This window comes from Odocoileus virginianus, chromosome 8 (assembly GCF_023699985.2).
Source record: "Odocoileus virginianus isolate 20LAN1187 ecotype Illinois chromosome 8, Ovbor_1.2, whole genome shotgun sequence".
NCBI lineage: Eukaryota > Metazoa > Chordata > Mammalia > Artiodactyla > Cervidae > Odocoileus > Odocoileus virginianus.
The window spans coordinates 74,746,250-74,759,548 of NC_069681.1; the positions used below are offsets into that span (position 1 = coordinate 74,746,250).

Consider the following 13,299-nt stretch of genomic DNA (forward strand, 5'->3'; position numbering starts at 1 on the left):
TTCACCAGTTTCAGGAAAGGGTGGGTTAGAGTCAGGGGCTTCCTGAAACTTTTCAGAACAAAAATTCTAATTCAGTGTGTTCAGAGGGGCCCCGTGAGAATCGTGTTTTGGAACATACCGACCCCATGTGGTATTATCTTTGCCAACTTTGCAGTTTCGTGTGAGATTTATTTTTAATCTTTAACAAAGCATGCCTGTGTTTATCTTAACTTACGAAAAAAGTGTAATCATTTAAAACAAAACTTTTAAAAATAATTAAATATACAATGAATGCTGAAACATAAAAGTCAGACAGAATGTTACCTTAACAAGAAAGAGCTTCCTAAAGATCAAAGGATTGCTGTTTGTTTTATTTGCTTAAGTAACCAGTACTTTCACTTTAAGGGATTTGGTGGCTATTTGAAGGAGGCTAGGAGGTATCCACTGCCCAACCCCCACCAAGATAAAGGCCTCCCACCCCTCACATTGAGAGCTGGGAACTTTACTTATTGACACTAAAAATATATTCTTCGTGTTTAGAATGGAATGCTGAGATTTGATTGAAGACAGTACATGAATCAAGCGAATGGCATTTGGGGGGGCATGTCTTTCAATCTTATTTAGTAGAGGTTTTGGGGAAAGACCATCTTTTGAGCTTTCCTTTTGTGTGTGTGTGGCCATATGTCATCACTGCAGCACTGAGGAGGTACTGCATAGGCTTCTATGACCATCATGGAAGGCAGTGCTTCCGAGTGCAATGCACCTCTCATATTGCCGATTTTAATGCTAGGTTCAATAAAAGAGGGAAGAAATGGGCTTTAGAGCATGAATGTCTTTTTTTCCTCTAAGTACCTTCAGATTAGGGTTTTAAGTCAGTGATGTTAGCTAAGTTATTTGTGGACTGACAAGTGAGAACAGGACGAGATGGAAATACATCCAGTTCACTTGGTGGTGGCCTGCAAGAGGTGGGTTTGGGTAATGGTGGTCCCTCTTTCTATGAGGCCACTGTAATCAGCCAAAGCAACCCTAGATGGTGCAATATCTGGTTGTTCCCAGTCTGCTATCAGGTGAGCCCTACTAAATGCGACATAAATACCATTCAAAGAGAAATGATAGTTCATTTGTCTCCTGTGTCCCCTCCAAACAGCTTTAAAATCTTTGCTACTTTTTATGAAAACTTTCAACCAATACTTATTTTGCATGTGGCTAGATCGTGATTTCTGGGGGTTTTTAAGGGCACTGTGGCTGAATTTTCTACCCAGGAAGTATAGCAAATGCTGAGCTTGAGCTCTAGAACCTGACAAACTGATTCTGTCACTGACTTATGACAGTCAGTGCAGTGAAGGTTTCTAAGTCTTAATTTGCTTATTTGCAAAATGGCAATTATTAATAATGTTTAATTTGAAAGGTTTGAACACAGATAGAGGTCTCAACACATGGTCTGGCATTATGTGGGAACTGTTTTACGGAAGGATATGTATCCAAGACCCTAAATCAATTACCAGAAGCCAAATCAATTACCAGAAGGTTGAGGGAATCTCATTCATCTTTTTTTATTTTTGCTTTTTGGCCATGCCATTCAGTCAACCAGGATCAAACCCACACCTGTTGCAGTGGAACAAGAGTCTTAACCACTGGATCACCAGGGAGTTCCCCACACCACCCGTCTCTTTTCACCTTGGTTCCTTTCTGTTACCATCTCACAGAATGATCTGGAAGTTCTCAGTAGGATGTTCCTCAGCAGGCAGTCCACAGGCACATGCTGTGAGGGTGGAAGGAAGAAGGTCCTGAAGCAAAGACAGTGACCCTGACAAATGCAGACAGGACAGAATATTCATGCTGAGGTTGTTTTGTTGGTGGTGGTTCAATCCTTCTTCAGAACCCTACACGGGACTGAACTTAATTGCAGTGTGCAATAAATATCCCAGGACTCCAGGAAATCTTACAGAAAACAAATCCTCTCATGGTTGGGAGAGCCATAATGCAAATATTCCAAACATCAGATACTCCCCAAATCATGGTTTAGGAATGCACTGAATCAGCAAATTACTTTGTTTTGCTTAGTTTACTTTAATGGGCGGCAGTATGGCAGAATGGTGAAGTGAGGAAGCACGGTTGTTACAGTTTTAAAAACTATTTCATGGTATTGTTACCAATAATTGCTTGATTGTTGGTTGATATCTAGTAACTACAAATCCATCAGAACTGGAAAGGTAGATCGTATGTATGAGAGATAATAAAAGCAAGTTTTAAAAGTACTGAAGACAGGGCAGGAGGCTAGTACTTTTAAAAGGGAGGAAATAAGACTCATTATTTGGGGTAGGCTAACTGTTATGTCAGGTTTCCAAGAGTTATTTTGGCTTGCAGAAAGACTTGAGCTTGGATCCTATCAAATAAAGGCTTCTCTTAAAGTTTCCAAATGACTGAATAAGTGATTTTCTAAACCCTTCATTTTATCCACAGCATGACGAACATGAATATCTGGACTGAGTCCACAGTGCTTTTCCTAATGTTGATCCCGCAGCTCCTTTTCAATTCTGGATTCAGAGAAGTTCTAGCCTAAGTGTGGCTGACTCAATGAAGTTAGATGGCTCTGTGGGCCCTGCTGTATCTCTACTGGAATGTTTTTTATAGGCACATCCTCAACTGCAAAATTCCTGATGAGTAGACACTTGTAGACCCAATCCCGTAACTCTACCACAAAAATAGAATTTCAGACTCTTTCAATATGAATATTATCTAGAGAAAACTATATCTAGGTCTTCCCTGATAAGTTACATGATTCAGTGCTTTGTTTCTATAAACTAAAGTTAGAAACTCAAGAGTGACTCACTTTTCTTTTTTGCATGCATCTAAGTGAACAAGGAAGTCACACTGCTTCTGGTGTTGCTTTCTTTACAAGGAAAAAAAAAAAAATTGCTCCTTCTCGAGCATCCTTTTTAGGTCAGCAATTTTGAAGTGCAGGACTTATTGGTGTCCAAGCGGAAAGGGCTGATGCTCTGATTTATCACGACTCCCTCCAAGTGGAGTTCTTCCATGGCTGGAGAAAGGAAAACATTTGTTGTACTAATACTGAATGTGCTTCCTGTGTAAAATAACCTTTAACTCCGTGGAGATCCCCCATTTTAATGATTGGGATATAGTAGAAATAGAAGGAAATCCAAATGCCCCAGTAGTATCCACTCTCCTCCCCGGTAGGTCAGGCTGCAACCCTCTGAGGGACAGAAATGGTTGCTTGGGAAGCATTCAAGCCTTCTCTTTCTCCTATTTTAAGATATGACCATTTTGATTGTTTAAAAATGTGTGTGACATTCTGACCCATTAAGGAGACTGGGCTGTGTCAATCAGGGGGAATGAGGTGGGTAGACTGGGGAATTCTGGCACTCACACATTTGTCGTGGGGATGGGAGGGACTCTTGTCAACTGGAGAACCAGCTCTCAAACCCAAGCCAGACTGCAGCTTCCTGCATCTCCCTATCTTTATGATACAAATATGACTGAGTCTACTCAGTCCACCTCAGTTCTGGCTCAGGGTGACTGCCCTGAGCACTGAAACGATTCTTCCTACATAGAACCTGAAATGGGATTCCCTACACTGAATGAGGTGAAAACCTGGGAGCAATCAACTAAAGAAACAAGCTTTTCAAGCATATTTGAGTTTTTGCAGTGAAGTTGTTTTTAGTCGCTAAGTTGTGTCTGACTCTTCACAACCCCATGGACTATAGCTCACCAGGCTCCTCTGTCCATGGAAATTCCCAGGCAAGAATACCAGAGTGGATTGCCATTTCCTTCTCCAGAGGACCTTCCCAGATCAGAGATTGAACCTGCATCTCCTGCACTGGCAGGGAGATTCTTTACCACTGAGCCACCAGGGAAGCCCTTTGTAGTACAGTAGCCCAGCTCTTTAGGAGCTGTGAGAAAATGTCTATGTGATAGGGAAGAGAGGTTAAACACACACTTTCAGAGCTTCCCCAGATTGTAGGCTCTGTGTGTCCTCGTGCAGCACAAGATCACGTTCTGTCCCAGAAAGCCACACCTGAATAATGCAGTTGGCATTCTTAGAATGCATCTAGTAGTGGATTAATAGGAGCGCTTTCCACAGGTCAATCAATGGCGTCTCTGCTTCTGGCTGGCTTGCAGATTGCTCCTTCTTAAGACATGTCTTCTTTTTAAAAGACAGCTGAGCTTGTTGGAAGACAGAAGAGTAAAGAGAATCAGCTGTTTTGATCTATCATTCCCTATCTCACTCTCTCCTTCCTCTTCTTTCCCACTTACACTTGCAACTCCTTCAGGCCAGACTTTTGATTACCTTGATTTTCGTTTCTTTTGCCTCCTCCTTCCTAAGAATGAATGATATACCTCAAACATAATGACTTAAGCAGCACGTATGTCTCATGTGTTTGACTGCATTTCTGGTTCCTAAGAATTAGGAACCAGAGTTCAGTTCAGTTCAGTTGCTCAGTCGTGTCTGACTCTTTGCAACCTTATGGACAGCAGCACACTAGGCTTCCCTTGTGATACTTGTCCAGCTAAGTCTGACAACCTATGGCACAGTAGAAGAAACGCTGTCTGGTACTTTTAGTAGGTATTTGATATTAGTTTGTCTTTTTAAAAATTGATCTGTAGGTCAGCTACAGGTTTTGATTAAAAAGAAAATACTTAAATTTATCAATATTTTCAAAGACAAACAGATTTCTTCACACACATGATTCAATATGACCAGTAGTTGTTTGAAATGTTACTGAGCACTTACTCTGTTACAGTGCTTGTTGCACTTTACAGAGAAATAAAGGATCATGTTTCGATTAAGATTAATTTTGGATGCAATTGAGTACCTGACTAAAGAATAAGCATTGCTATACATTGCTATACATTAAGCAAAAAGGCAATTATTTTCTTCCTATACAAGAAGCCTGGTGGTGGTGGTGATTTAGTGACCAACTCGTGTCTGACTGTTGCAACCCCATGGACTGTAGTCTGCCAGGCTCTTCTGTCCAGGGTATTTCCCAGGCAAGAATACTGTAGTGGGTTGCCACATCCTTCTCCAAGCATGAAGCCTAGAAGTAGGCAATTCAGTGCTCAGTGAGGTTATTAAGGACTTGGATTCTTTCTCTTCTACTTCTCCATTCTTCTGTTTGTAATCTCATGATTTCAAGATGATTCTCACAGGTCCAGATCTCATAACTGTGTTCAAATGAGGTGGTGGCTGAGGGAGGAAGGACAGGTCAGGGTAAATGTGACTTTTTTAAAAGAGTGTCATCCCTGTTTGAGCAAACTCCAGGAGATGGTCAAGGACAGGGAAGCCGGCATGCTGCAGTCCATGAGGCTGCCAAGAGTTGGACATGACTTAGTGACTGAACAATGACAACAACAACCCCTGTTTTATCACAGAAACATGCCCAACAAATTCAAGGCATGATAAATAAGAAGGCACATTCACATCAAGGTACTTTGTGGTCAAAAGACAAAGAAAAAAAAATCTTAAAAGCAGTCAGAGGGAGAAATAGATTATTTACAGAAGAAAAACAGACTTTGGGCACACTTATCAAAAGTAACATGGATTTTAGAAAGCACTGGAATAGTACCTTCAAAAGGCAGAGACAAAGTAACTGGCAACCGAATTTTCTATAACCAACAATCTTTCAAGAATGATGGCGGAATAAAAACATTTTCAGACAGACTACAAAATGAGTGTTAACTATCACTCAGAGAAACTTCTACAGGATATACTTTAGGATGAAGAAAACTCATAGCAGAAAGAAGGTGAGAGATCCCAAACAATGAAAAAAATGATGAATACATGGATAAACGTATAAAATCACTGTGTTAAATAACAATGACGCCTTAATTATAGGGTTTGGAAATAATACAGAATCAAAATGCTAGTAGAAAAAAAAATGGCATATAAGTAGGAAGGAGGTAATAGGAATAAGGCATTCAAAGGTCAGTACTTTGTTCAAGAGGGTAAAACACTGACTAACTGAAGACATCAAATTACACATTTGATTAGTTACATACCTTACTAAATTACACATACACACTATATACATTAAAATTCTAGGATATCCCACAAAATATTAAAAAAACGTAATAAGCGCTGAACTAATAAAGTGAAAAAACAGAGTTAAGAGAAAAAATTTAAAAATGAAGCTTAATGTGTTCCTAAAGTAAGATGAAAGCTCCCAAAAGATGGTGAATGAGATTTACAGGTGAAAAAGCTGAAAAAGATGAGAGGCACATGTGCAAACAAGTGCAACAATGTGCTACAGCTTCAGTGAAACAAGTATGCGTATGTTACGGGGCACAAAGGATCCCTTCTGCCTGAAGCAGGGAAAATGGGGCGGTGGAGCAAGTCAGGCAAGACTTCACAGAGGAGGTGACACTGACCTGAGATGGTGCAACAAAGCATGCCAGAAAGAGGGGAGAGTAAGGATAAAAGTGCAGGGGCATGAAAGCAATGACATTTTCAGAGAATTCCAAGTAATTTAAAATGACTCAAGTAAAGGATTTTTTGTTTTTTTTTTTTTTTGTTTTTTTTTTTTCAAGTAAAGGATTTAAGAATGAGGTTAGCAGTCAGATCACAGGCCTGTTTGCCATTGGACAGAGTCTGGAATTAATCCTGGAGGCCAGGAATGAGGAGCAAGTGAAGTGCTTTGAGGAGCGAAGTCACAGATTTGAATTTTAGGGCACAAAACATCTTTGACAGCAGCAAAGATGGTCTGGAATAAGGCAAGGAGTTCTTGTGGCTCAGGCAATGGGTAATTATTTGTTAACTACGATACCCTATTTCTCAGGAGATTTCACTGTGGTATTTGAGAAATAATACTTTCCTTTCTCACTGACATAAAGACATCTTAAGTAGAACGATAAACAAACAAGGTCTTTTTTTCCCCTCTAAACTCTATTGTGTAAACTTAGTTGTACACTCTAATAAATGGAGTGAGGTTGAATAGCCTTTGGCATCAATCCCAGAGACTAAAACAGTGAGAAAACAACAAAACATGGAACATAATATCTATCCATAAATCCAATTGTATGGTTAGGTCTATGGCGCATTTTAAGAGTTATGATTTCCCTGGCAAAGTACCAAAAAAACGTACCTTCAAAAATTACTCAGAACAGCCACTTGGCATCCAACCACACTGACAGAATGAAAAATATTGAGTAAAGAGCCTACGTGTAATTCCCCATTCTTGAAGAAGTAAAGGAAGGGTGTTTTCTAAGGCTACAGAATGACATATTTTATTAAATACTAACACGGTCATGAAAAAAGCCAAGAGGAAACTTCCTAGCTCACGTAGAAAATGGAGTCACTCTATTTTCTTTAAAACGATAAACATATTCTGTCTTATAAGAGAATGTCTCAGAGCCAATGTGTTCACAGTGATTAACTCTGTCCTTCATTCTCTTTTTTTCGCTTTATATTGTTTTCTAATTTTCTACAGTGAGCATGCACTGCTTCTAGAAGGAAAGAGACTCAAACCAATCATACAATCAGAGTGACTTAGGCTGTCTTTTTCAGCTTTTAGATTCTAAATCAGCTTTTAGATTCCAAATAAGATTAATATAAACTGCTTCTGAGATAATCTACTAGTGTGCTTTGAATATATGCAAATTTTCTCTCAAATTTTTGTCCTCAGGGGATAAATTTTCCAATTTTCAAAAACATTAAAACTTCCCCTCTCAGTTATTCATGACAGTGCAGGGGAACACTGTCACCACTACCCAAAAACAGCATCAAAACAGAAGCATTAGGCATACGGGCATAATATATCAGGCTTTGTACAGCACTGCACAATGTTTGTTGGCAGATATATCTTCTGAATTAAAATTTTTAGTTACTATTAAAATGATTCTATGCTCCTACATGTAGACTGGCAAATGAAGGGTAAAAGAAACAGGTCTAAAATTTAAATTCTTTGCATATAACCTACCAGCTGTACGCTCCACAGGCAAATGAATAGACTCTCCATGCTGAAAATATAAACCATTTCCTAAAAATACAGACCCGGGGCTTCCCAGATGGCTCAGAGGTAAAGAATCTGCCTGCAATGCAGGAGACACGGGTTCGATTCCTGGCTCAGAAGATCCGCTGGAGGAGGGCATGGCAACCCACTCCAGTATTCTTGCCTGGCAAACTGCATGGACAGAGGAGGCTGGTGGGCTACAGTCCATGGGGTCGCAGAGTCAGACATGACTGAGTAACTGAGCACACATACACCCAAGGTAAAAATTCAAAAAGTAAAGGGGAACTTCCTTGGTGGTCCAGTGGTTGGGACTTTGTCTCTCTAATGCAGAGGGCACAGGTTTGATCCCTGGTTAGGGAGCTAAGATCCCACATGCCTCACAACACAGCGCCCCCCCCCCCCAAAAAAAAAAAAAAACCACACATACCTGAAACAAGGCTGTAAAAGCAAGGAAAGTAGAATGCTAACCTCAGTTGTGCCTGATGCAGTGCAGACGTAAAAGAAAACACCTGGATTCCAAAGAGTCCACTCTAGTATTATCAAAACCCAGCTTTTCATAAGCAGAGGACACTCTAAAAGTAGCCTTGGACAGCAAGGAGATCCAACCAGTCCATCCTAAAGATCAGTCCTGGGTGTTCATTGGTAGGACTGAGGCTGAAGCTGACTCCAATACTTTGGCCACATGATGTGAAAAGCTGACTCATTTGAAAAAACCCTGATGCTGGGAAAGATTGAGGGCAGGAGGGGATGGGGATGACAGAGGATGAGATGGTTGGATGGCATCATCGACTCAATGGACACGAGTTTGAGTAAACTTCAGGAGTTGGTGATGGACAGGGAGGCCTGGTGTGCTGCGGTCCATGGGGTCCCCAAGAGTCGGACACAACTGAGCAACTGAACTGAAATTTTACCTACCTTGAAGAGAATATGTTTTATTAACTTTTTCCATGAATTGCTTTCCTTCCTTTCTCTCTCAGACAATGAAGAGCTCACTCTTCTACCTTAAATGCTAAAGGAAAACATCACCACGCCACCAAGCCTTGCACTAGCCCCTCTCCAAATCCCCCCATTCTGATTTCAAAGCTCAAAAGAAGTGTCTAGAGAGGCTGGGGGGGTGGGGGGGGGAGGAGAGAAAGGCTAAGCAAGCCCGGCCAGAATTTGCAGCTGGCAGTGATGAGAAGGCTGGGCACAACACACACACACACACACACACACTGTGGCTCCTGATGTCAGCTGATGTCAAAATTGTAGAGACTGTGGTAGGATGGCAGTTTTTGTTGAGTCCAGTCCTGAGGGAAGGGGCGTACTTGGAACCAGAAAAGGATTTAGGGTCTTGGCTTATAGTGCTGAGCTTTCAGGTTGGGCTCCAGGTACAGAAGGGTGCTTCTGGAAAACTTCTCCAAACTTACTTCTAGCCTACTTCCCAGCCATATTAGTCAGTCTTACCTCTTAGGCACAAGTATCCATTTATCCATTCCTCCCCTCCACTTTTCATTTAATAAACATTAGTGGGTGCTTTCTACAATTTCTACAAATTATTCTATTTCAGATAGAATAATTTATAAGACATGGCCCCTGATTGTAGGAGTCTGTGGGAAACAGTCTGAGTGCTAGAGATTGTGGTAAAATGTGTATAGGCTGCATGAGGGCAGAAAGGAGAGAAACTGACATCTCTACTCAGGTACTCCTCTGCTGTTGTGGCCCTGAGAACATGCAACCAAACTTCCCTGGTCCGCTGCAACCAAGACTTCCTGGTACCTTTTACTCTGTTGCAAGTTATCTGCACATCTTAGTGCTGGCTGAAACCTAGCTTTATCACAAATGATGCCACTATCCTCAAAAGCTGGTCCAGTGGTGTCTGCTCTTTCTTCCACTTTCCCTGACTCACACAGAGCAAGAAAATACCACTGCTTCTTGGTATGGACAGCTACTGCTCCATCATTAACTATCAACTTGACTCTTCTTCTCTGAAATGCACGCATCTACTTGACTCTACCCTTCCTCTTCTTTTGGACGGATTTGAGGATTTGGCCAAAGCCATGGGGATTTTTCAACTCGATGTGCTTCACATCTCCTAATAACCAACCTCTGCTCTTGCCTGGCTGTGCTCATTCACCTGCTTTTCATCCAGGTTTTATTACTGGCCTGCAGTCCAAATCGGAGTTTTTTTCTATGTTTAATAACACACATTCAACAAATATTTCTGCCAGAGAGGCTAAAAGTTAAGGAAGACAACAAAAAATAAAGTAAAAGGAAATACTTTTTTTCATACACAGCATATAACAAGACTGACTTCTTATATAAAAAGTGGATATAGTACGATCTACTTCATAGAGTAGTTGAGGATGAACTGAAGGGGCATGTCAAGAACTAAGAAAAGGGCCTGACACATAACAGATGTTAACTATTATTACTGTAGCCTCCAAACTCTATAATGTACACAAAGCTTAAGCAACCATATCAAACCAATCTAGAATCAAATCTAATGTATCTGTTTAAATTACTTTAGCATAACCAACAATGTCTTGTATTAGTTGATGCTGTTAACAAACTTTTTAAAAAGGATATAAATATGGGTATGTTCACTGCTCAAAATAAGGTGATTTTCTCCTTGCCTGCCTTCACGTTGGTCATCGAAGGCCTATTTTCAAGACTTCATGACTTTTTAAAGCCATTTGAAAACCTCATTCTAACCTCTATTTTGAATCACTTTCAACCTCTCAGCACTTTCTTCCCCTTCAGATTCTAAGACAGCAATTTGATTTTCCTTCTGCCTCTCTGACCATTTCTTTTTCATCTCCATGGCAGGCTCCCACTCCTCTGGTTGTCTGTAAAGTCTACTGTTTCTTGAGTTCATCATCTTTCACTGCTGCTTCTCAAAGTCTTTTTGTTGTGCCACCTTCATTGATATCTTTATCATCTCTGTCTTGGACTACTGCAATGCTCTAAATGGTATTCTGGTTCCTCCTGATTCCATAAATCCCTTATGTTGCCACCAGAATAATTCTTTTTTAAATGTCAAGTGTTTATGACAAGACCAGCATTATCTCCTCTTTCCTACAAGACATCCCAGACCTCAGCACTTTGTACAGGGGTTCTTCATTTCAGTTCCAGTCAGTCCCTCCAGTCTCATCTCATCTTGCTCCACCTACTCACCCAGGACTCCAGCCACATGGACACAGTCTTCGAACGTGACTGCTTGCAAATCCCTGTCTTTCCACGTTTGCTCCTCAAGTCCCCTCTTTCCTTGTTCCCAACCATTCCCTGATGGAGCTCCTTTCTCTATTAAGCATTTACACATTTCATTTTAATATGTTTACATGTCTATGGCCCTGAGAAAACAAAAGTAGCTCAAGTACAGGGAAATGGCTTTTTCTCCTATTCAGCCCCAGAATCTAGAACCAAGCTAATGCTCAATGAATATTTCATGACTAAATCATGAGCAATCAACAAACATTAAAAAAAATTTTTTTTAAGATTCAGTTTTAGAATGGGTATAAGTACAACTGAACCACTTTACTGTACACTTGAAACACAACAGTAGAAACCAACTATAACCAATACAAAATAAAAATTAAATTAAAAAAATAAAGAGATGTAGTTTTCAATTTTATCCTTAGAACTGAGTGAAAGGAAAAAGATGCAAATGAAACACTCAAACACTCAAGCTCCAATCTCTGGATAAAGACGGACATTTTGAAGAGCCAGAAGAAACACATAACAGCAGCAATGCACAATTCTCGAAATCTGGATTATCACAGCCATTCAAGTTGTGGGATCACAACAGTGGATATGCATAACACATACAACCTCATCACCTCCCTCCTTAAAATCCTTCCATGCCTTTTTAAAGATAGAGCTTCATTTTTAATATGGCACACCAGGGCCTCCATAATCAATCTGCCTCCATTTAAGACTCATCTCACACATGTCCAGTCAGCTAAGTCGTGTCTGACTCTTTGCAATCCCATGGACTGTAGCCCACCAGGCTCCTCTGTCCATGGGGTTCTCCAAGCAAGAATATTGGAGTGGGTTTCCATTCCAGGGGATCTTCCAGACCCAGGGATCAAACCCAAGTCTCCTGTGTTGCAGGTGGATTCTTTACCACTGAGCCACTTGGGAAGCCCCTCATCTCACACTACTCACTACCTTACTCTGAACTAGCCACACACGCTTCCTCTCCCACTCGGGTTTTTGCACCAAATCTGCCAGCAATTCTCCCCTACCTAATTCACTCTCACATCTTGGCTGTCAGCCCAAGGATTCCTTAAGTTATTTCCACTACATGGTGACAAAACCCAAGTCTGTTTTTCCCGCATCATATTCGGAAGGCAACACACTATAGTGTGTGACCGTAACCATAATGGATTAGGTGTCTTCCGGTACATCTATTTAAACTCTTTTATCTTTTGTTTTCAGCACCTGTTCAACTGAGGTGATTGCAGTACCCACTTCACCTACACTTTCAGCACTTTGAATTGTCACTATATAATAAGAGTCCTCGTGAAGTGAAGAAGCTCAGTCCTGTCCCACTCTTTGCGACCACATGGACGGTAGCCTGCCAGGCTCCTCTGTTCATGGAATTCTCCAGGCCAGGATACTTGAGTGAGTTACCATGCCCTCCCTCAGGTGATCTTCCCAACCCAGGGATCCAACCCAGGTGTTCTGCACTGCAGGCGGATTCTTTACCAGCTGAGCCACAAGGGAAGCCCAAGAACGCTGGAGTGGGTAGCCTATCTCTTCTCCATCGGATCTTCCCGACCCAGAAATCGAACCCGGGTCTCCTGCATTGCAGGCGAATTTTTAAAAGCTGCGCTACCAGGGAAGCCCCAATAAGAGTCCTCAGTTATACTTAACTTAGCTGTCACCCTGGCCACCGCCAAGAGCTCCTCTACTGCTATAGCGCAGGACCCACAGCAGCCGGTTCATTCCTCTATTTTTAACCTCGGCCCAAAGTTCTAAACACAGAACGCCGTCGATACGTCATTTAAATGTAAAAAAAGCAAAAGAAACTGGGAAAACCCTTGGGTTCCACGTTTGCTGCAGGCTAGCCACTCACCCCACCTGGGCCTTGCTCATCCTTATGAAAAAAAAAAAATGTCACCTTTACCTCAGAAATTTTATACTGACGGGGCGACGCACCTGGCAAAGCACATTGCCCCTCCCCCGGCGGTCGGGGTTGCTGACGAAGAGAGCAAAGGCCCGAGGCCCCCCTTCCCGCCCTCCGCCAGCCCACATCCCTCACAGCGCCCTTGGCCCCAGGTCCCTCGGGACCTCAAGCGTGGGAGCCCCGGCCCCGCGCGGCTCCCTCTCGGCGCCCCGCGCCCTCCTTCCTTCCTTCGCCCGGACGGAC

The 13,299-nt window shown here is 41.8% G+C and overlaps 1 long non-coding RNA gene across 5 annotated transcripts; it reads right to left on the reverse strand.

The window, feature by feature from the left end:
- Positions 1-1,512: 1,512 nt before the first annotated feature.
- LOC110130323 (uncharacterized) lies at positions 1,513-13,298 on the reverse strand. Of its 5 annotated transcripts, none has more exons than XR_011489108.1 (4): positions 13,089-13,298; positions 4,016-4,159; positions 2,813-3,019; positions 1,513-1,786 (listed from the first exon to the last, which is right to left on the reverse strand). It is a non-coding gene; the product is annotated as an uncharacterized lncRNA (long non-coding RNA). The 5 variants fall into 5 exon arrangements; XR_011489109.1 differs by having other exon boundaries at positions 4,016-4,164; XR_011489106.1 differs by having other exon boundaries at positions 4,016-10,161.
- Between the last annotated feature and the right edge of the window lies 1 nt (position 13,299).